Source organism: Gracilinanus agilis, chromosome 2, assembly GCF_016433145.1.
Source record: "Gracilinanus agilis isolate LMUSP501 chromosome 2, AgileGrace, whole genome shotgun sequence".
NCBI classification, from domain to species: Eukaryota; Metazoa; Chordata; class Mammalia; order Didelphimorphia; family Didelphidae; genus Gracilinanus; species Gracilinanus agilis.
The window spans coordinates 622,616,672-622,640,874 of NC_058131.1; the positions used below are offsets into that span (position 1 = coordinate 622,616,672).

Sequence of the window (24,203 nt, forward strand, 5' to 3'; positions counted from 1 at the left end):
CTTATTCCTATAATATCTTTGGATGACTATTAAAGTACTTGGGCTATATGTTTATTTTCTCTTATTCTTACACAACTAGTTCATATTTCTTTTGGTCATAACCATTCTTGAAAGTCTCTTGCACATTTCTTCTTTGTGTGACTCAATATTTGTAATATGATGTAGATTTATGTTCCCTCTGCATCTTCCAAATAGCTTGAGGGAACTAAGTAAACAGTAGATCAACTATAGTGAATGGATTTCAGTACCTCCAAAACCTCAATCCCCAGACAATATACATTTCCTTTACCATAGCAAACAAGAATTTTAAATATTGAAATAATTTAAAGGAGAAAAAAAAACAAAGTTAAAGAGCAAGTTCATCTTCAGAGAAACAATTGAAATAGATCAAGCAAATGAAATGTCCTACCTGATCTTCCTCCTGGTAATGCAGTTGAATTAAAAATCCACTTCAATTAAATTGCTATCTGAGTCATTTGAAAAGCCTACAGAGAGATGTCATACCCATTTGAATCCCTGAAGACAGAGATGAAGAAACTAAAAATTTCATATTCAAACCTCAATAAAAACCAACTATTTATTTTATCATAGTATTGGGGTAATTTGGGGTTTTCAAAAGCTATGTTAAGCAAAGTCCAGGCTCAGAAATATGGACAATAATTGAAACATGGGCTCAGTGATGAAATGTATACTGGTTTTCCAAAAGTACCAACCTAACTAAATAGATTGGTCTATTTGCTTTTCCTCACATGCAGCTCTCCACCTCAATCTATGTACCTTTGCACTGGTTAACCCTTATGCCTACCATTGCCTTTTAGTTTCTTTGGTTTCCTTCAGGACTCAATTCAAATCTACCTTTTGCAGAAAGACTTTCCCCTCCCCTCCCAGGGAAATAGCACTATCATTTCTCCTCTGGGATTATTTTCCATCTGTTTTGTTAATATCTTATATGTGCCTACATATGTACAATTTGCCTTACTATTAGAATATGAGCTCAATGAGGGCAGAGACTATTTTTATTATTTTTTTGTTAATGTTTCTTTACATTCTTGCCATTTAATACAGTGCCTGGCACATGATAAGCATAGAGTACCTGCTTGTTAACTCATTGATTGTGTAAGAAAGACTTGTCGCCAGATAGCTATAGAGTGATGAATTTTGTTGCCAGTTACCAGATCATCTACTATGTTTGTAGAGGGTTGTGATTGCAGTCAGTGAAGGGAGTAAGTATTCCATGCTTACTGGTTTTTCAAATACAGGCTGTGCTTCATGCCTGGACAACACTTCCTCTTTACTTCTAACTCCCTCTCAGAGGCTTTTGTGATCTACCTTTGTATTTACTTATTTCCATGTTTTATATTGTTTATTAATTTACATACGGTTTATTAATTTATGATGTTATGAATGTACCTAAGCTCATAAGATCATAGATTTAGAACTTGAACAGGTTTTGGAGATCAACTAAATCAATCCCCTCATTTTTATTTTTATAAATGAAGAAACTGAAGCTCAAAGAGTTCAAGTGGCTTTCCTAAAGTCATATAGGAAAATATGGAAAGTAGAATATAAGCTCCTTTGAGCAGGAATTATTTTCTTTGTAACTGCTATATACTATGCTGTGCCTTGAAAATAATATGTGCCTAGTTGTTATTCATCCTTGACTTGCCCATGAATGGGATTTAAGTGAGGCAGAGTTGCAGAAAGTCATCAGCCTCAGTGTTTTCTAGTCCTGTGACAAGACAAAAGTCAGAATAACTAGTGATGGTCTGGCAGTGAATGAATTTGGTGTCTTTGATGTCTGACCAATCTCTAAGCATTCCATAGAGGCTGCTTGAGCATCCTTTGTGTCTCCCGGAATAAATGCTACCCAGCTCTCATCCATGGCTCCAAGAAATTGTAGCATGTATAATAGCCACACCCAGGTGTATATCGACAGATGGGCTAAATCAGATTGAGAATAACCAATAGGTCTCAAATCCATTTGTGAGTTAAGGGGATGTTTAGCCCAAGTATGTGAAGATTTCCCTGGTGGAATAGGTGGAGGAAAATAATATGCTTAGTAAATGTTTGTGGAATTGAATTGAAGTCTCATGTGCCAAACATTCCAGCAAAAATGTGATACTCTGCCATAGAATTCATAAAAAGTTCCTAAACCTTCAAAAGCAATAAAACAATGTAGATTAGCTTATAGATTCTTGCCAAAATCCTTTTGCAAGACTTAGCCATTAGCTCTTTTTTCCTAGATGTAGAAACTGAAGTTTAAAGAAGAAAATTGACTACTTGGTCATTTATTTCCCAAGATAACCTTTGGTGAGACACAACCTCATTGAACCTTATTTCCTTCAGGTACAAATAAAGTACCTTCTATTTTTTATGTTGTGATCCTGAGTCTCTCTGAAAGTCACCTGGTTACTCAGGAGTAGAACTAGAACCAGTCCCACATCTATTTTTCTAATTCACTCTTCTTCTCACAAGAGTCTGGGACTAATACAAGGTGTCATCTTAAAGAGCTTTAATAGTTCATTTGTTTTACAATGGACAACTTCCTATAAATTTGTATTATTGGGATTTGGCTTTTAAATAGTACTCTAGCAGATATGGCCTTTGGGGTATTCCTTTCATAGGAGCCAACCATTTTCTCATTTAAGACATAACCAATAGATGGCAGTATCTCAATAACCATTCCTTTCATGGGGGTGATTTCTGTGGGGAAATTCAGACAATTAAAACAGTGAGAAAGGTGGAATTAAAATTGTTCTACAGCTCAGAATCCCAAGGCAATCAAATCACAACACCATGTTTTCTGGGTAGAATTGAGTGTGTTTTGGATCAAGCCTGAAGCTAATGGTACCCCATTAACAGAGAGTATGACAGAACCAAATCTGTGATTGAAAATAGTAGCTTCTTTATGTCATAGGAATGCTTGATATCAGGAAGGTTGGAGTACAACAAACATTTCAAGCAATTCCATTTTCTAAGCAAGTTAGTAGTCTATCATAGGCTCATGGAGACTTGTGGGAGCATGATGAAATATTAATTTGTTACAGTTATAGATTTATATATGTATGCCAATGTATAGATATATAAATATATTATTATAGGTACATGTAGTCTCTCTGATAGAATGTAAGCTCTTTGAAGGCAGGGAATCTTTGTATTCTAGCACCTAACATAGTGCTAGACACATAGTAGGTATTTTCAAATGGCATTTGATTGAAAAGAAGCAGTAATAAAGTATAGTGGAAATAATGTTAGATTTACTATCAGATTGGCTAGTGTAGGAAGGATCCTTTTGCTGCTACTTAAAAGCTACATAACTTTAGAGAAATCACTTAGCTTTACTAGTTCGGTTTCTTAATCCAGAAATGAGAATATTATAATACTGGTCGTACCCACCTTGTTACTTGTAAAGATCAAAGTTGATAAAGGTATGTTCCTCAGAAAATGTATTATCCACAAAATAGTTAATAAAAACTAGAAAACAAGCCAGTTATTATTCATTCTTTAATTTATTACAAAGTATATAGCATAGTAGAGCAGAATGAAGCTTGGATTTATAGACATAGGTATTGGGTTCAATTTGTGGATCCGATACTACCTGTGTAACCATGATTCTCTGTAAAATGAGGAGGCTGTACTAGATTGACTCAGAGATTGATTCCTATTTGAGGTCAGTTCCCAATGACATCTCTCTTCTTTATGAGGATTGAATAAAGTGACAAAAGGCTTGAGAAAAAAAAGTAAAAATAGGTGAAAAGGGTAAGAGGAAAAAATAGAAGTATATGGAATTGCATGAGACATTTTAGTGTTATGGCCTCCCACTTCAACCTTCCTTGTTCCAAGTTCTGGTTGAAAAAATCACATATCATTTTCTTCCTTCCTTCCTTCCTTCCTTCCTTCCTTCCCTTCTTTCAACTCTTACCTTCCATCTTAGAATCAATATTGTATATTGATTCTAAGGCAAAAGAGCAGTAAGATCTAGGCAGTGGGGGTTAAGTGACTTGCCCAGGGTCACACAATTAGGAAGTATCTGAAGCCAAATCTGAACCTAGGATCTCTGTATCTAGGCGTGGCTCTCAATCCACTGAGCCAACTAGCTGCCCCCTTGAGTATACGTTTCTGAAAATATAAGTAGCTCAAATGAATGAACAAGTTAAGATTAGGAATGAGGGACTGAAATGTCATCACAAATATAAAATATTAGCATGACTAAGGATAATGAGAGGACAAAAACCTGCCATTTGATCACCCAATACAACTCAGATTAGCGATAGTCTCAGGAATGGAAAAGGACATTTGAATTTCTATTATTTCTATAAGGAAACTTTCATTTGGATCACTCATTCATACATAAATCTCATATCTACTAAGAACCTGCTATAAGTCAAGGAACTTATACTTTTCTTCCTGAAGGTAGGTTTCTATTTAAGAGACAATGACTGAGGCCTCATCATTATCTTTTATCTAGCAAATTTTGCCCAAAGAATCTCATTTGGGCAGACCTTCATTCCATGTATAATCGTGCAATTCATTACTTTGAAATACATGTCAAAACTGGAAGAGAACTTAGATCAGAAAATACACACACACACACACCTATCTGAAATTTTTTTTCTGGAAGAAGGTCAATGAAAGGAAATAGTGTGCCTAGGATCTCACAGTGACCTAGTGGCAAACTAGAATGATATGGAATCTCAGATTCCAATATAGTTCACTTTCTACTTCATCAAGCTCCCAGACTTTATCTTGACTTTTGGCCAAGAAATAGAATTTTGGTCTTACCCTTATACTCCATTATATATATATATATAATGGAGTATAAGGGTAANCATCCCAAGACACTCTATGCCTTACAGCCTAGAAGATGACCAGAGCAGAGGACATCATTTTAGGTCCCAGTTCTACCAAAGTGTCCCATCCATTAATTTACTGCAAAGCTCAGAGATAGATGAAAGTCAGGCATGAGATTCAATAGAATGTACATGGCTATATTTCATCTCCTTGAATTATTTCCATTTGGGGCTGCTAAAGTTTCCCTACCTCTTGCAACTAACATTCACAAAATCTGTACAATATACAGAGTATCCCAAAAATTTTAGTGAATTTTAAGCTTAAATTATCTAAAATTCATCTCCTTAATAAATGTGGCATACATACATATTTAATATGTATGTATGGACATATATTTGTGTATGTGTGTATAATATATATGACACACACACATATATCATATATATATATATATATAAATTGGAATTTTGGATTTGGGGGATGTCATATATGTGCCACAATAATTGAGGAGATGAAATTTACTTAGACTATCTCATTATAATCATCATAAAAAATTTAAATGTGACCTTGGACTGACAAATCACTTCATAATTCTTGTCTCTGTTTCCCTATATGTAAAATGAGGAAATTGGACTGTATGAATTCTAATAAATATGACAATGATCATTCAAAATTGGTTTCTGTGATATAATGTTGTTGGATAAGAAAATGCTAGCCTGGAAAGTTTCAGACTTTCAGACTTTATACTAAGAGGTAGAAGATCAAAATTCTGATAGTAAATCTCTTGCTGATTAGTTGTGGGAATTTGTTCTAATAGCCTCTCTGGATTTCACTTTCTTCATCTATAATTCTGGACTAGATCACCTCTAAGGGTCCTTTCATCTCTGATATTCTGTGAGGTCCACGTTCACATCCCTAGGCAAAGCCCCACTTTCTGTGTCTCTCTAGCTCCCAAGATAATGCCTCCATGTGCCCTATGGTACAGCTGAACTAGCCATCTTCCAGTTTATACATGACTTTCCCTTTCTTATGCCTTTGTGCCAGCCATTACCTCTATCTGTGAGAATCCCCCCTTTCTCAAAACTCAGCTCAAGTATCACCTGCTACATGAAACTCATTCTGATCCCCTCTTTGATATGCCTGATATTTACTACGTCCATACACATATTGTTTCCCCTGATAGATTCTCAGTTTTGTCTTTCTATCCCCCTTTCCCTAGCATTAGTGACTAGCACATATTAGGTTCTTAATAAAAGCTTTTTAATTGTTTCATTGACAGATTGATAGAATCATTTCTGTCTCTAAGGTTCTATAAATTATTGCTTTCTTCACAAGAGTGAAGGGGGAAAATAAGATAATGAATGCTAATGCTGCTCCTGCTTCCTTAATTTTTCTGTCAAAAGGGAAAAAGCTACCAACACACCCTATATGTCATTAGGAGTGAGGGAGAAAGCATTAGGTCTTTTTTTTTAAACCCAACTTGTTAGTAATTTGACTTCTGAACCTAGAAGATTCAATTATCATCTCTTTGCTGATGATTCTCAAATCTACTTATCCAGCCCTAACCTCTGCTGACCTTCAGTCTCACATCTCCAACTGAATACTGGGTATCTTGAACTAAATGTACCATAAACATCTTAAACTCATTATCTTTCCCTGAAAACTCTCCCTTCCTCCTGATGTCCCTATTACTGTCAATCATCCCAATCCCCTAGGCTGGCAACATTCTTGACTCTTCGCTCTTTCACTCCACATATCCAATCTATTGCCAGGGTCTGTGGATTTTATTTTTGTAATTCTTCTCATATATAGCCCCTTCTCTCTTCTGATACTGCAACAGGCTGGTAAAAGCCCTTATCACCTTATTGCAATATCCTATGTCATAGGATACTCTATATTATCCTATAGTATTGCAATAACCTGCTGGTTGGTCTCTCTGCCTCTCCACTATATCCATTGTCCATTTAACTGTCAGAGTGATCTTCCTAAAGCACAGGTGTCACCTCCTCTTTCAAAAACCCAGTCCCTATTTATGACCTCCAGGATGAAATAGAGAGGTCTCTGTTTATCTTTCAGTCCTTCATAACCTGTCCTCCTCCTACCTTTCTAGGCATCTTACTCCATACCCCACCCCACATTTCTTCCATGATCCAGTGACATTGGCTTCTTCTTTGATCCAGTGACAGTTAATATTCTTCCAATAATATACCGTCTCATGATTCTGGGAATTTTCTTCTTAAAAATCCCAAATCTTTACCTTCTGTCTCAGTATCAGTTCTAAAACAGAAGAACAGGAAGTGTCAGATAATGGAAATTAAGTGACTTGCCCAGGGTCACACAGCTACCAAGTGTCTGAAGCCAGATTGATTCTGGGAATTTTCACTGGTTATCTCCCATGCCTAAAATGTTCTCCCCTCTAATCTTTACCTAATAGCTTCCCTGTATTTCTTTAAGATTCAGTTAATTGGGCAAGTAGGTTGCATAGTAGATAAAGCTCCAGGTCTGGAATTGGGAAGAAATGGGTTCAAATCTGGCCTCCGACACTTTCTAGCTGTGTAACCCTGCAATACACTTAACCCCAATTTCCTAGTCATTACCACTCTTCTGCCTTATTATTAATTCTAAGACAGAAGGTAAAGGTTTAAAAAAAGACAGCTAAAATCCTACTTTCTATATGAAGTCTTTCTAAATCTCTCTTAATTTTAGTTCCTCCACTCTGTTGATTATTTTCCCCACTTATGTAAAACTTGGTTGTACATAATTATTAGAATGTTGTCTCCCCCATTAGACCATGAGTTCCTTGAGGGCAGAAACTGTCTCTTGTCTTTCTTTGTATGTCCAGGGCTTAGCACACTGTCTGTCATTCATGTAGTAGATGCTTAATAAATGTGTAATAACTGACTAAAAGAGTTCAATTGTCCTTTCTGGAATGATGAGGAGGTAAGACTACAAAGAGAGGATGCATAACTGAAAAGGGCCTGTTCTAACTACCTTCTATTACCAAGAAAGATTCTAAGGCCATGAATAATAAAAATGATTTTCCCAAAGTTGCTCGCTAAGTGTCATAGCCAGAATAGTATATCAGGTCCTCCTATAGCAACTCCATAACTCTAAATTACCTTCCACAGAGGGTCTTGGAACTGAAGGTATCCAGAACTCACAAAATTTTTTTTTATTTCATTCATTGACCAATCTAATGGGGAATAACCAGGGAAGTAGACTTGAATATTAAACGTGGGTCCAGAAGGGTGTGAGAGAGACAGGAATGACAGATGGAGGGACCAAACAAGGTAGGGAGCCTGGGTTTTAACTGCTAAGGGGATGACTGTTGAAAGAAATGGCAGTTAGGTCCTAACAGTTACACTGCCCCACCTAGGCAAGGGCCAATGGAACCAGTAGGCAAAAGGCAAAAGTTATAACAATTTTAATTAGGGACACTATGATAAAGGATGGGAATAGGGGTTACTACATTTACAGACTAAAAAAGGCAAACCACAGGGTCAAGGGAGGACTTATCTACACTAAACTGAGACCTAAACAAGACAGGACCCAGAGAAAAGCAGGACTGAAGTGGGAATCCTCACAGCAGAGTCCAGACTCACTCCAGTGATGTTCTAGCTCCTCCAGGACCACTAGCTGTACTCTTCCAGGTGGGTAGGTTCTGGGAGCTGACCCAGCCCAACTTGACCTGCAACTCAGGTTGGGATTAATAGTATCTACCAAAATCTCCCACAAGTAGGTGACGGTCTTCCTTCAGGATCTCTGGAAATCTGAGGTCTCCCATGGTCAGTTGCAACTTTTCCCAACCACCATGGAGTCCTTCTCAGAGAGAGAGCAAGCCACTTCCTGCTTCCCCATTCCATGTGGAACTCTCCAGCCCTTCCTGTTAAGTCTCCTAAATGATAATTTAAGTAATCTTCCTCATGACACCAATCAAGTTAATTTCTCTGACTGCTAAAAATGACTTCATACTGTCTCCTTGAAAAATATTTAGAAATACTTTTCCCACCTTTGGTACTGAATTAATATATACTTTCATGAGAGAGAGGCTGAGGGACCCCAGATGTTTTTCAAAGGATTGTTTTTTTTTTAACTCTCCCTCTAGTGTGCAGATGAAGGCTAGAGCAAAGTATTCTCATTGTGGAGATAAATGAGATCACAAAAATCTTTGGTTTCATTTGCCAACAGTCAGCAATCCTTTAGGGTTCTGAATTGACTACTGAAGCCTTTGTGCTTTTGTTTATCCTCAGGATTATCTACCTTTGTCTACTCTGAAAGATCAAAATAAAATTTTGAAAAGTTTTCAGATTTCACAAGAAATCTAAATAATGCTTCTAAATAATGAACTTACTCAATTCACCTAGAGAAGAGACTTGGTTTATCTACAGTGATCTAAACACAAACATTCCTTGCTGTGGCCCTAGAAAATGGTCCCAATACCTAAATGAGGGACAAACTTGAAGAGATCCTTTGTGGATTTAGCAAGGCACCCACTTAAGAAGATATCAGGAGGGCCTTAAAAGGTTGTCAAGAAGGCTAAAGGATCATGTGACTATGAGAAAGGTCACTAAAACAAGAGTCATGGGTGTCTAGGTTTTGTCACTTATTAGCAAGTAATCCCAGTAAACCTTTCTTGCTCCCTTTAATTTTAAAATTTAAATAATTATTGTTACTAAATTAACAATGACAGGATTTATGTAGTAGTTTAATATTTACTGAGCACATTACATTATTATCTAGGTAGCTTCATGACCCAGTGGATATAGCTAGCACTGGCACTGGAATCAGGAAGATCTGAGTTCAAATCTGACCATAGACATTTATTATTAGCTGTGTGACTCTGGGCCAGTTATTTAAACTCTGTTTGCCTCAGTTTCCTGGGATAATAACAGCACATTTTCCCAGGACTGTTGTGAATATCAAATATGACAATTTTTGTAAAACACTGAACACAGTGCCTGGCACACAGTAGTGCAATAGAAATGCTTACTCAATCTCTCTCTCTCTCTCTCTCTCTCTCTCTCTCTCTCTCTCTCTCTCTCTCTCTGTCTCTGTCNATCTCTCTCTCTCTCTCTCTCTCTCTCTCTCTCTCTCTCTCTCTCTCTGTCTCTGTCTCTCTCTGTCTCTCTGTCTCTGTCTCTCTGTCTCTCTCTCTCTCTGTCTCTCTCTGTCTCTGTCTCTCTCTCTCTCTCTCTCTCTCACACACACACACACACACACACACGCACACGCACATACACACAAATCCTATGAGGAAAAGACTATAATTAGTCCTATTTTACAGATGAGGAAACTCATTCTCAAAGTGACTTGCCCAGAGTCACAAAGGTAGTAAATTTCTGAGGCAGTCTTCTAATCCAAATCTTTCCTACTAATAAGGCCAGCATACTATCTACTAAGCAATATTATCTCTTACTTAATTTTTTCCTAATTAATTAATTACTGTTTGGGGGGCAAAATTGTAGCCAAAAATTCCATTACTTTTCCAATCACCTGGTGATGAGCCTCTCTTTTCTCAACTAGTTTGGTCTTAAGACAATAAATGACAATGACAACAACAGCAATAATGTTGATGATAATTATTATTTAAAATAATGATCATGATCAATTGATGATGATGATAATAATGATAAAGATAAATAACAATAATAAACAGAATTATTGACATGATTCTTTTGTTTTCTCAGTGCTTCACAAATATGTTCTCACAGCAACCCTGGGAGATATATGCTATTATTATCATCTCTAATTTACAGGTGAGGAAATGAAGGCAAACAGAGGTAAAGTGACTTGCCCAAGGTCCTATAACTAGTCAATGTATTAGGCTAACTTTGAACTCAAGTCTTCCTGACTTCAAGCCCAGCCCTTATACTTTTATAAATTTAACAATGTTTTCTATATATTTAAGATATGAGAACTTTATCTGAAAACCTTTCCATGTTCTACTAATTTACTTATGATATCTCCTTTTATATCCAGGTTATGTATCCCTTTCAAACTTATCTTAATAAATGGAGCAGTTTTTTAAAGTATATTTGTTCTATATCTAGCTGCTCTCAGACTGCTTTCCAGTTTTCCCAACAATTATTACTAAAGAGTGAATTTTTATTCCCAAAGCTTAAATCTTGACATTTGTCAAATGCTAGGTTATTATACCCATTTAGTACTGTGTGTTGTATATCTACTCTATTCCACTGATCTACCTTTTTAATTTTTAGTCATTACAAGATAGTTTTGAAAATTATTCACTTATAATGCTGTTTCAGATCTGATACCACTAGACATCCTTCCTTTACATTTTGTCCACTAATTCCTTCCATATTCTTGTCCTTTTGCTCTTTCAGTTGGATTTTATGGTGTTTTTTACCTAACTTTAAAAAACATTTTCTAGTAATTGAATTGGTATGGCACTGAATTATAGATCAGTTTAGGTAGAACTGTCATTTTAATTATGTTGGCTCGGCCCATCCATGAACAATTAATATTCCTCCAATTAATTAAATCTGACAATTTGTGTAAAAAGTGTTTCATAATCACATTCATAGAGTTCCTGGGTATGTTTTGGCAGGTATATGCCCTAGTATTTTATATTTGGTTATATATGGTTATTTGCAATGGGATATTTCTTACTATTTCTTTTTGTAGGACTTTGTGATCTATAGAAATGCCAATGACTAATTTGGGTTAATTTTATATTGTGCTCTTTTGCCAAAATTATTGGTTCAATTAACTTTTTAGTTGAATCTTTAGGATTTTTCAAGTAAATCATATATCATGTGCAAAAAGATAGTTTTTTACCTCATTGCTCATTCTTATTCATTAAATTTATTTTTCTTCTCTTATTGCTATTGCGAATATTTCTAGTACAATATTGAATGATATTTATGATAATAGGCATTATTTTTATTCATTCCTGATATTTTAGGAAGGCTTTTTTGCATTTCCCCCATTATAGATATGCTTACTGATGATTTTAGGTAAATGTTTCTTATTATTTTAAAGGAAGATGCATTTATATGCTTAGTGTTTTTAATAGAAATAAGTGTTGTATTTTATCAAAAGCTTTTTTTCCTGAAACTATTAATATAATCATATGGATTTTGTTAGGTCTGTTATTAATATAATCAATTATGTTAATATATTAACAATTTCCCTATATTGAACCAGCCCTGCATTCCTGGTACAAATCACATTTGGTCACAATATATAATCTTTGTGTTATATTGTCTTAGTTTCCAAACTAGTGTTTTATTAGGATTTTTGCCTCAATATTAATTGGTAAAATCTCTTTCTCTATTTTTACACTGATTGCTTTGGGTATTAGCAACATATTTGTTTCATAAAAGAAGTTTGATTGAACTCTTATTTGCTTATGTGAAATAATTTGTTTGATATTGGAATTAGTTGGTCTTTAAATGTTTGATAGATTTCATTTGAAAACTTACCTGGTCATAGTACTTTTTTCTTAGGGAGTTCATTCATGCCCAATGTAATTTCTTTTTGAACAAAAGGTTTATTTAGATGTTCTAATATCTTCTTTTAATCTGGAAAGTTTATATTTTTGTAAGTATTCTTCAATTTCACTTAAATTATTAAATTTATTAACATAATCAGGCAAAGTAACTCCTAATCAATGTTTTTGTTTCATCTTTAAAGAACTATTCACCCTTTTTATTTTTATGCTAGTGATTTTTCTCCTCTCTTTTTTGAAAATATTAACCAGTGGTTTTTCTATGTAATAGTTTTTTTTTCATAAAACCAACTTCCAGTTTGATTCATTAATTCAGTGGTTTTCTTACTTTCAATTTTATTAGTCTAACCTTTAATTTTTAGGTTTCCAATTTTGTAGTTATTTGGAGATTTTAATTTTTTTCCTAGTTGTTTAAATTTCATACACAAGTCATTGATCTATTCTTTCTTTACTTTATTGGAGTAAAATTTAGAACATAAATCTTCCTACATTCTATAAAGTTAGTATGTTTTCTCTTTTTTATTATTCTCTTTAATAGATTTACTTATTGTTTCTATGACTTGTTATTTAATCCACTCATTTTAAGGCTTTTTTATTTATTCTCAAACTGATTTTTAATCTGTTTCCATAATATTTTTATCAAATATAAATGTTATTACATTGTGATCTGAAAAAGATACATTTCAATTTTTTTGCATTTACTTGTAAAATTTTTAATGCCCTAATATATGGTCAAATTTTCTGAAGGTACCATGTACCACTGGAAAAAAAGGCATATTCATTTATATTCTTATCCTGTTTTCTCCAGATATCTATCATATCTATCTTAAGATTGTATTCATCTCTTTGACTTCTTTTTTAATTTTTGTTAGATTTATTTCATTCTGAACAGAGAAGGTTGAAATCACGCACTATTATAGTTTTTCTATTTCCACTTCCAATTCATTTTGATTTTCCTTTAAAAAATTGAAACACTATCACATTTCAATTTATATGAATTTAGTATTGATGTTATTTCTTTATCTATGGTACCTTTTAACAATGTAGTTTCCTTTTTTATCTCATTTAGTTAAATATATTTTAGCTTCAACTTTGAGATCAGGATCTCTTTCTTTGTTGTTTTTTATTTTTGACTTTTCCACATCAGCTGCAGCAAAATTCTATGCTAGACCTTTATTTTAACTCTATATATGCTTCATTTTCGGATGTGTTTCTTGTAAATAACATATAGTAGGATTCTGATTTTTGTTCCATTCTTTATCCATTTCTGTTTTATGAGTGAGTTCATACTATTATCATTCAAAGTTATAATTACTAGTTATGGATTGTCCTTCATCTCACTGTTTATCTTTCTTCCCTTCCTCTCTGTCTCTCTCTGTCTTTCTGTCTCTGGCTCTATATTTGTCCCTGCATTTTTGTCTTCATCCTCCCCCATCTGTCTGTCTGTCTGTCTGTCTGTCTGTCTGTCTGTCTGTCTGTCTCTGTCTCTGCCTCTGCCTCTGCGTCTTTGTTTCTGTCTTTCTGGCTATGTTTTTGTCCCTGTGTTGTGTCTCTGTCTCTATCTCTGTCTCTCCCCTCCTCAGAAGTCTAAATTTCTTCTGACCACCATCACCTTCCTAATCCATGCACCCTATTGAGTCCTTAACCTCTTTGTCTATGACTTTTACAAAAGCATCAGTACACGTGAAATGTTTGTTTTCTTTTTATTCCTGTAATAAAAATCAAGGTTGGTGGGCAGCTGGGTAGCTCAGTGGATTGAGAGCCAGGCCTAGAGATGAGAGGTCCTAGGTTCAAATCTGACCTCAGACACTTCCCAGCTGTGTGACCCTGGTCAAGTCACTTGACTCCCATTGCCTAGCCCTTACCACTCTTCTGCCTAGGAGCCAATAAACAGTATTGACTCTAAGACGGAAGGTAAGGGTTTAAAAAAATATCAAGGTTAGATAAAGTATCAATAAAAATTAAAAGCTAGAAAGAGAGCTACCCCGTTGCACCAAAGTATTTTACATTCTTTAGATTGTACTCTAAGTTGAATCCTCTTTTATGATAAACTTTATATACTAGCTATTTCTGCCAAAGTGTCTTAATTGTTTGATTTTAATGTAACTGTACATTGAAAAAAAAAACCAAAACAATTGTTACATGTGGTAGCTAACCATGCCAGTGAGGGTGCTGGCTATTTAGATTATTAGACTTTACCCACTATTCATTAGGTGGTACCTCCTCTAAATATATCATAATAGGAAGAGGGAAATAAAATGTTCCTGGGAGGGTTGTGTGAAAACACAAAACAAAGAAAACAAACAAAAAAAGATAGCAAAGCTGTGAGATATTTCACCCAGCATGCACTTGCTTCCATCCTGTCTCTAGGTGTGACATCACCTCTTCTCTCTTAAGGGTTTCAACTTGCAAAGTTCACCATGGATGATGATATAGCTGTGCTCATTGTTGACAATGGCTCCAGAATGTGCAAAGCTGGATTTGCAGGAGACGATGCCCCTACGGCTGCCTTCCCTTCCATCATTGGGTGCCCCTGAAATACTGTCACCAACTGGGCTGACATGGAAAAGATCTGGCATCATACTTCCAAAATGAGCTCTGTGTGGCCCCTGAAGAGCACTCTGCACTGCTCACAGAAGCCCCCCTGAACCCTAAAAACAACAGAGGAAAGATGACATAGATCATGTTTGAGACCTTCAAAACCCCTGTTATATACGTTGCCATCCAGGCTGTGCTATCCTTGTATTCCTCTGGTTATACCACTGGTATCGTGATGTACTCCAGTGATGGTATGACGCTCACTGTGCCCATCTATGAAGGTTATACCCTTCCCTTTGCTTTTCTCTTTCTGCATCTGGCTGGTTGTGATCTGATGGATTACCTCATGAAGATCTTACCTGAGAGAGGGTACAGTTTCACCACCACAGCTGAGAGGGAAATCGTGCGTGACATCAAGGAAAAGCTATGTTCCATAGCCCTCAACTTTGAGCAGGACATGACCACTGCTGCATCCAGCTCTTCTCTAGAAAGGAGCTACGAGTTCCCTGATGGTCAGGCTATCACCACTGGCAATGAGAGGTTCCAGTGCCCAGAGGCTCTCTTTCAGCCATCTTTCTTAGGCATGGAGTTCTGTGGGATCCATAAAATTACCTTCAACTTAATCATGAAGTGTAATGTTTACATCCATAAGGATTTGTATGCCAATACCATATTATTTGGTGGTACCAACATGTACTCAGGCATTGCTAACAGGATATAGAAGGAGATTATAGCCTCAGTCCCCAGCACAATAAAAATCAAGATCATTGCCCAACCTGAGCACAAATATTCCCTCTCCCTCTCCACCTTTCAACAGATATGGATCAGTAAGCCGGAGTATGATGAATCTGGACCTTCCATTGTCCACTGCAAATGCTTCTAAATCGACCTTTGGTGGTTTTTTTCTGTTTTTTTTTTTTTGGTCAAAAGTTGTGACATGATAATTGCCCCTCCAAAAAAGAGATGAGATGGCATGGCTTTATTTGTTTTTTGGTTTTGGTGTTTGTCTCAGGATTTAAAAAGTGGAATAGTGGAGGTGATGAGCAGTTAAAGTATGTTGGAGGTAAACATCCCCAAAGTTCTACAGTACATCTTCAGGACTCTGCACATTTTAAAAAATAAATCATTCCAAATATTATATAATGCATTATTACAGAGAGTTACTTGCCTCTATGAAAGCTGTCTTACTCTTTCCCCACAGGAGCAGAGCTACTTAACCAGACCAGAGGGATTGAGTTGGGGGGTGGGGTAGTAGTATTGCTTTATGTGTAATTATGTAATCCTTAAAAAAAAGTTTTTTATCTTCCTCCTTAATACTTGTTCCTTTATTTTTTTTATTGTCAGCCATAATGAATGACTTCCTAAATTCTCTCTGTGCCCCCAACATAGATGCCAATGAAGACTTTAACAGTCTCCTGGTGAATTTAATGAGATTGGTGCCAGTATTTGGAGCAGGGAAAGAGCTTTACCTGTACATTGACTTAAGACCAGTTATATAAATAAAAGTGCACATATTAAAGAAAAAAAAAGATAGCAAATATCATAGTACCTGAGAGTTCAGGAGTGAAGCATATACTTGATATCTTTTTTTAAGGTTTTCTTCCTCTCTTCCTCTCTGAAATTTAACTGATCAAGAATCTCAGGACACCTACCTTTCCTTTGTGATACTACCAACTATCCCAAGAACTATCCTACTGAGGTCTTTGGAAAATTTGTTAAGAGAGTTCACAGCTTTTTCCAGAAGGGTGTTGTTCCATTGGGAAATAGGTTACTTGGACTCTCAGAGATATGTTAAAGTTCAAAAAACATTGCTTTTCCCCATTCCAGTAGAAGCTCTAGTCTAGTCTATGTCTCCCACACCTCACCCTATCCTCACTCCTCTGCTTTCCCTGAATTTAGCAGTTATATTTCCTAATTCATACCTCAATTAAATGATCTGTCTGCATAAAGCACAGAACTTTACTTAATGAGAGATCTTTATTTTTAAAATGGTAATAAAATCTGTCTCAGTCATATTTATGAATGACCCCAGCTAAGGAAATTGATTCCTTATGTACAGAAAACAAGTTTCTCTAAACAGAAAAAAAACTGCCTGGAGGGGAAGACTTGAGTGTCAAACATGAGTCATCTATTTAAGAAGAGCATGGGGCAGAGTCCTAATTCTCAACAATTGCATATTTCAATAAGTTAGTAACTCCATTCTTGGGTCATTGACTTTTGCTATATTTTGAAAAATAAGAAAAGGTGTCAACTTTCTTGTAATTCCAAAGTAGAATTGAATTGAAGAAAATGAAAAAAAAAAAGAAAATACCTGAATCTTTCAAGAATCCAAGTGGGAAATGAGGTGTGACTGTCCATTTTGGCCACTGCTATGGCACCCTCTGTTCCCTATTGTCTACATTTACCTTACTCACAAAAGGGGCATACTCACCAGATCTAGTATATGTCCTTAGATGTCCAAAACACATGTTACTTCACACCTACCTTCCTTCTGTTCAATCTCATTTTAAAATCACATGTTGTTCTGTCTTCTTTCCTTGAAAAGATGACTTCCAACTGTTTGCTGCTCTTCCTTTCCCCAATTCTTCTCATGCTATTTCACCTCAGTATCCTTGCTCAGTGTTTACCTCACTGTCATTGCTCATGACTTTTCAAAATGTGAATGCTAGGATTCTTTTCCCAAGGAGGTCAAAGTGGTGGACAACCCTTTAAACCCCACAGCATCCTATAGGAGACAAATGAAGAGAAACTCAAAATGCAAAAAGGGACAAAATTAAATAAGATATCCAAGATTGTGGTCAGTGACTGTGGAGAGACAGTACTACAGTACTACTTGGGGGAACTTAACTAGTGCCACCTACAAAAGTCCATCAAAATTTTGGCTTGTATACCATGTTAAGTTATTTTGATCCTAACCTGTTATTGTTATATTGTGATTGATCCTTCATGAACTTATTTGGACTTTTCTTAGCAAAAGTAATGAAGTGGTTTTCCATTTCCTTCTCCAGGTTATTTTACAAAGGAGGAAACTGAAGAAACGAATGGGATTAAATGACTTATCCAGGGTCACACAGCTGGTAAGTGTATGATTTGAACTAGATTTGAACTCAGAAAGATGAGTCTTCGTGATTCCAGACAGCATGCTATCCATTGCACCATCCACCTGCCCTTTATTTCAGGAAGAAGGCAGAATCTACAACTGAAAGCATGTTGGATTTTTGTGAGAGCACCTTGTTCAAATTTTGACTCTGTTACTTCTTACTTCTGTGATGCTGGGCACAACATTTCAATGCTCTGAGTTTCATTTTCCTCATCTATATAATGGAGTTAGTCAAGATGGCCTGTACATCCCAGTACCTCTAAATATACCATCCCATAATCATTTCAGTAAGACTTTTCTACCCTCATAGACTAAAAAACTGTTAGGATTATATACAACCTAAAACATTATATAATCCGGTGCTTCTCAAACAAATGTATATTTATTAGGTAAGGCATAAACAAATGTATCAGAAATGGGTTCTGCTCTTAAGGGGAGGCCAGTCCTTATAGAGAAAGAAAACACTATCTCCTGGAACTTTGCATTTCAGAGTACTTGCTGTAACTCTCCCCCAGCTAAACACTTCCAATAGATGTTGTTGTTTTTTTCCCTTTTCCACAGTCATTGGCAGTTCTAGCAGGTAGAACTGCTAGCTTCTCTTTTAGGGAAGAGATTTTCTGCCTCAAGGCTCAAAGATGCATGACAGAGGAAAGGAGGTGACACTTTGATATCTTTCCTGAGGTTTACATTAAACTTGATTCCAGATCAAATTGCCTCCACACTGAAGTATTCCCATTGCCCTGTAGTTCCTGTTGAACTCTGGTCTCACACAAATCAGGCTAAGTATTAGGCAATAGGAAGGTAGGAACACATTTGTGGTCTCCCTCTCCACCACCTCTTGGCTGGTCTTCTTCATGTGTCCCAAGCAGAGAGCTAGCTCCTCTATAGTATGATGCCATTTTCCCCAGAGAATTTGGGTGATGCGAAAAATCTTGTATTAATTCTTTCAAAATTCTTGAAGATTAACAAAAAACAAACCATAATAAATATATCTCCCCCAACAGTTCATCAAGCCCTTGAAGTCCTTGTTATATTTAGTTAGAATTATTAAAATTACCCACATCTGTTTTTTGGTGGGGAAGGGAGGAGAAGAGAAATAGCACTGGTTCTCTCAGAGTACCTTGTTCAGAAAGACCGAAGGGATGAAAACAAACCAGACAATCAATGAAAGGAATAAACATTCATATTGCCTAATATGTTCCAAGTACTGTGTTCAACAAAAATTTCAAATATTATCTCAGTCTCTTAAAATGATAATAAATAAGGGTTTAAGATTTAAGTAAATTACAATGACTCAATAATCGATTACCTAATCTGTGTATTCACTAGAACTTTGGCTTCTTTCTTCTCATTTCCTCCTCATAGCTGCCAACTGTATAAGGAAAAGAGGAACAAGAAGAGTTTGGGAAAAAAAGAGAAGAATCATTTCTTTTCAGATCAGTCACAGAATTTCAGTAAGTTATCCAAGCACATCAATATTTCAAGGTTAAATGTTCAATGTTCAATGGTTCAAATCCTACCTCTGATATTTATCATCTGGATAACTTTAGGCAACTAGGTGGCACAATGAATAGAGTGCTGGGCCTGGAGTCAGGAAGACTCATCTTCCTGAGTTCATATTTGATCTCATATACTGAATAATTGTGTGACCCTGACCAAGACACTTAACCCTATTTGCCTCAATTTCCTCATCTGTAAAATGAGCTGGAGAAGGAAATGGCAAACCACTCTTGTATCTTTGCCAAGAGAACCCCAAAGAGTTAGACCAGTCTGAAAAAAAACCTTGAAATTTGGTCAGGTTACTTCACCATTCTAAGCCTCAGTCCAGACTGTTAACAGAGAGAATTGGACTAGATAATGATAATGATAATGATGATAAGAATAACATTAGCAGCAATAACAACACTCTAATAAAAACTAACAGTTATGCCATACTTTAAGGTTTTCAAAATCCTTTACAAATATTATCTCTTTTGATCTTTAAACAATGGGGAAGTGGGCCCTTTCATTATCTTCATTTTACAAATGAAGAAACTGAGGCACAGAAAGTTACTTGCTCAGGGTCACACAGTTATTAATTGTCTGATACAGAATTTGACTTTTAGTCTTCCTAACACTGTCAATTGTTCTATGTATTGCACCACCTAGTTATCTCTCTAGCTGGTTTTGGAGGTCTTTTCTTATTCTAGTTCTGTGATCCTAGGCAGACACCTCACCTACTACATGAAGCACTGATCCCAAGAATTCCTTAACGTGAAAGGGTAAACTCTCTAATTTCTTTGCTACCTTCTTCCTACATTCCCCTGGCCTTTTGTGCAGTAAAGATGGTATGTAACAGAAGCCAATTGCTGAACCATAATAGAGAAGGAACTAGCTGGTCATTTCTCCATAAGGTGGCCAAATGTGTGGAATTCAAAAGAAAGTAGATGGATATTCCTGTCAAGGACTGGAAAATCTTTTTAAACTGAGGCCCAGATATGTTCTAGGTACCATACTAATTTTCAAATATCATCTAATTTGATCCTCACAAAAGCCCTGAAAGGGTTTGCTCTCATTATCACCATTTTACAGTTGAGGAAACTGAGACAAAAAGAGGTTTAAGGGACTTGCCTATGGTTTTATATTTAGTAAGTATCTGAAGGCAGATTTGAACCAAGGTCTTTTTACATTCTCAGTCTTCTGCAAGCCTCTATGCCTCTCAAACTCTCCCTAGAAAAAAATTTGGACTTGGAGGAAGAAGTAAAATAAGCCCCTACCCCACATCCTCTATCCTATTAAAAACAACCATCATCTAGGAGAGGAGTCTCTTGTGATGAAAAACAAGGAAGGCAATAAAACCTATATTAATTGCTTAATGAAAATCAATACAATCTTACTCAGAACCCTGTGTAAAAGGTCGTTGTAATCACATTTAAATGAAATTACTTTCCAGGTATAACTGCAATATGATACATTGTGGTCCCCTGTGAGAAGAATGGAGAAATCTCTCAATCACTAAAGCAGATTAAATCCAGCTCCTTTATTCATGGCTGTCTCTGACCTTTTTGATTTGAATTAATGCTATTCTGTATTCCTCTTTTCCAAAGGAAGAGAATCATAGAATCTCAAAGTGGGAAGGAATCTGGAAAAACATCTAATCCAGTGGTGTCAAAGAAATGTTTAAATAAAAATGGGACCACTAATCCATTCATTCATAAGTATCCCTTTGGGCCACACGATGGCAGTTTTAAAATGTGATGAAATCTATGTTTTATTGTATTTTTTATCTATTTTATTATTTTTCTCTATATTTCCCAATTATATTTTAAGCTGGTTGGCAGCACTTTGGAAGTGGCATGACACCTGTGATCTAGTTCAACCTCTTGCCCCATGCTTTGTATTTAACTTAAATCTGATCTCTCTATCAAAGTACATAATCATTTTTGCCACATAGTAAGTTTCTGATCTGCTTGATGTTATCCTTGCTTGTAGAGAAGGAAATGGCAAACCATCCCATTATCCTTGACAAGAAAACCTTATGGATAGATATGGTGCATGGACCCTCATGAAGGGTCAGACACAACTGAATGATTGAATAACAACAACAACACCCCTGATTGACCCAGTGATGACTACATGATTGTCTATTATAGAAATTCAATATATCTAGTCTTTCCAAACTAGACTGTTCCTTAAGGGGAAGAATTCATCTTTTATTTTTGTACGCCAATAGACTGACAGATAGTCGTTCCACAAGTCAGTAAATCTGTGATCATAGCATCTATGAGGGTACTTCATGCAAATATTTAGACCACAGACTTTATATGCGCTCTTCTTTGTGTGATCCTTTCTATGTCTTGCCATGACCACCAGAGGTGATTCAAAACCCTTCTCCTAATTCTTTTGGCATTCATTATGCATATAATTCAAGGCTCAAGACTATTTACATAAGACTCTCTTCACTCATGGGAAGATTATTACTCAAGACTCTTCATGAAGGATGGAATTAGTATGAGCTTGGAAGACTTGAAAGATCTTTGCTATTCTGGCTTTTAGCTATGAGAAAGAAGATATGTGGCCCTATGTTCTCTTCAATGAATGATCCCTGGAAGAAGGGAAAGACTCAGGGGAAAAAAACTGATCTAGGGAGTAGATATATTGATCATTTCCGTATCAACTGCTTAAAACACCAGAGACCCTGGATGAGGTCTGAGACTCTCTCTTTCTCTGTCTCTCTCTCTTTCTTTAGGTTGAGCTGAGACATTTCCCTCCCAGAGAAAGTGTTCCTTCATTTTATGTATTGCCTAGTATGGCAGTTCTCAAAATTTGGTAACAAGACTCCTTTAATTTAAAACATTTTTGATAACACAGGGAACTTTTTTTAAGTGTATTTTATCTATTACTATTACCATGTTAGATATTAAGACTAATAAATTGTAAATATTTATCAGTTCATTCAAAATACCCACAATAAACCTATTTTATAAATCACATTATATTAAAAACAACTATATTTTCTGAAACAAAGAAAATAGTGAGAAGACTCCCATTGTTTTGCATATTTTGATAAATGTCTTTAAGGTCTTTCTTAATAGAAGAAAGTTGGATTCTCATATCTACTCCTGCATTCAATTAGTTATGATTTTACTTTGGTTGAAATAGATAAAAGAATATCCTACCTCATACAAATACACACAAATGTGTATGTATATATGTATATATGGTATATTTGCATCTATACAGACACATACATATGTACTTTAAAAATACAATTTATAAAATGAGTACTTTAATAGACACATAACATCTTATCATTACTCTGATAAGAGTTTTTACCTCACTGACCTCCTGAAAGAATCTCAGGGACGTCCAGGTATCATTATACTATATTTTGAGAAGACCTATGGGATTCCATTGGTGCAGGAAAAATTCCTGATCCAATGATGAATAATATTAATAATAATAGTGGTGGTGGTAGTAGTAGTAGTAGTAGTAGTAGTAGTAGTAGTAGTAGTAGTAGTAGTAGTAGTAGTAGTAGTAGTAGCTCTAATTATGTGAGTTGAGAAAATGGATTTTTAAAACTAGCTTAAAAATCTGAAAGATCTAAGTTCAAGTCTCAACACTGACACATGCTGACTATGTGAGCCTGGTTAAGTGGCTGAATGAATTATGGGAAATAACTGCAATGGAATACTACTGAAAGAAATAACAATATAAATGTAAAGAAATGTGTATAAATTATATTTGGCAAGCAGAACTAGAAGAACAATATATACACTGACTCTATTAATGTGAACAAAAATGATATGAGAAATCAGTTGATCATATGCAATGACCAGACAGTCTCTAAGAGCAGTTGAAAGACATTTTCTTCCTCTCTGTAGAGAGGTTTGATTGGGAGATTGTCTATGGTTGTGGAGCATTATATATGCACTCTGTTGCTATCTGTGTGGTGCTGTTTTCTTTCATGGTTTTTCTTTATTACAAGTATGAGTTCAGTGGGGGATAAAAGAGGGTATATTGGAAAATTATTCAGGTACAGAAACAAAAATCATCAATAAAGCTTAAAACAAAAGGCATCTAATGGGACAGTTTACAGGAAATGTTTGTCAACTTCCCCTTGCTCACACTCCCTTTCATTATTAACATTTAATTCAAAGTTTTCAATGCATCAAGCCTGGAAAGTTCATCATATAAATTAAAGGCCAAAGAAATACTGAAAACTCTGCTCAGTGCCCCAGTGAATGTGTTAGGGAGAAATGTGATTAGAAAAGTGATAGAGTTAAACAGGGCATTATGCAGACTCTTCATGTGTTATTGATTTTGATTGAGTAGGGGGTAAGGAGTTGTGCTATCTTGAATGATAATGATTCTGAAATCACATGCGACTTAAGACTTTTTTTTTAACTTACATTGTCTCTGATGTGGATATTACTTTCAAAGGTATTTTGCCTTTTATTACCTAAACTTTCTAGGAGAAATCAATGTAGTTGTTTTGAAGGTGACAAGTGGCATATGAATAAAGCCAATGATTGTAAGTGCAGGAAAACAAATCCTGGGAAGAACCAATTAGAAGTTGTTCCTGATAAATTCTTAGAATTCTTAGGAAGAATATAGACTTGAGGTAAGACTTTCCCACCAGTGTTAACCTTTCTTTCAGTGCTTCTTAAGATGGATCATAACTCTTCATATTTATGTTATTTGCTTATGATCATGGAGAGCCCTTAAAGATCTCCAAGTTCTACACCTTTTATTCGATAGAAAGAGAGGACAAAGAAGTCCAGTGAGGAGAAGTGAATTATCCAAAGTCAGTTAGTGGCAGAA

The 24,203-nt window shown here is 35.7% G+C and overlaps 1 pseudogene; it reads left to right on the top strand.

The window, feature by feature from the left end:
- The window catches only part of LOC123234256, a 74,530-nt pseudogene extending 58,793 nt beyond the window's left edge, over positions 1 to 15,737 (top strand).
- The last annotated feature ends 8,466 nt before the right edge of the window (positions 15,738 to 24,203 follow it).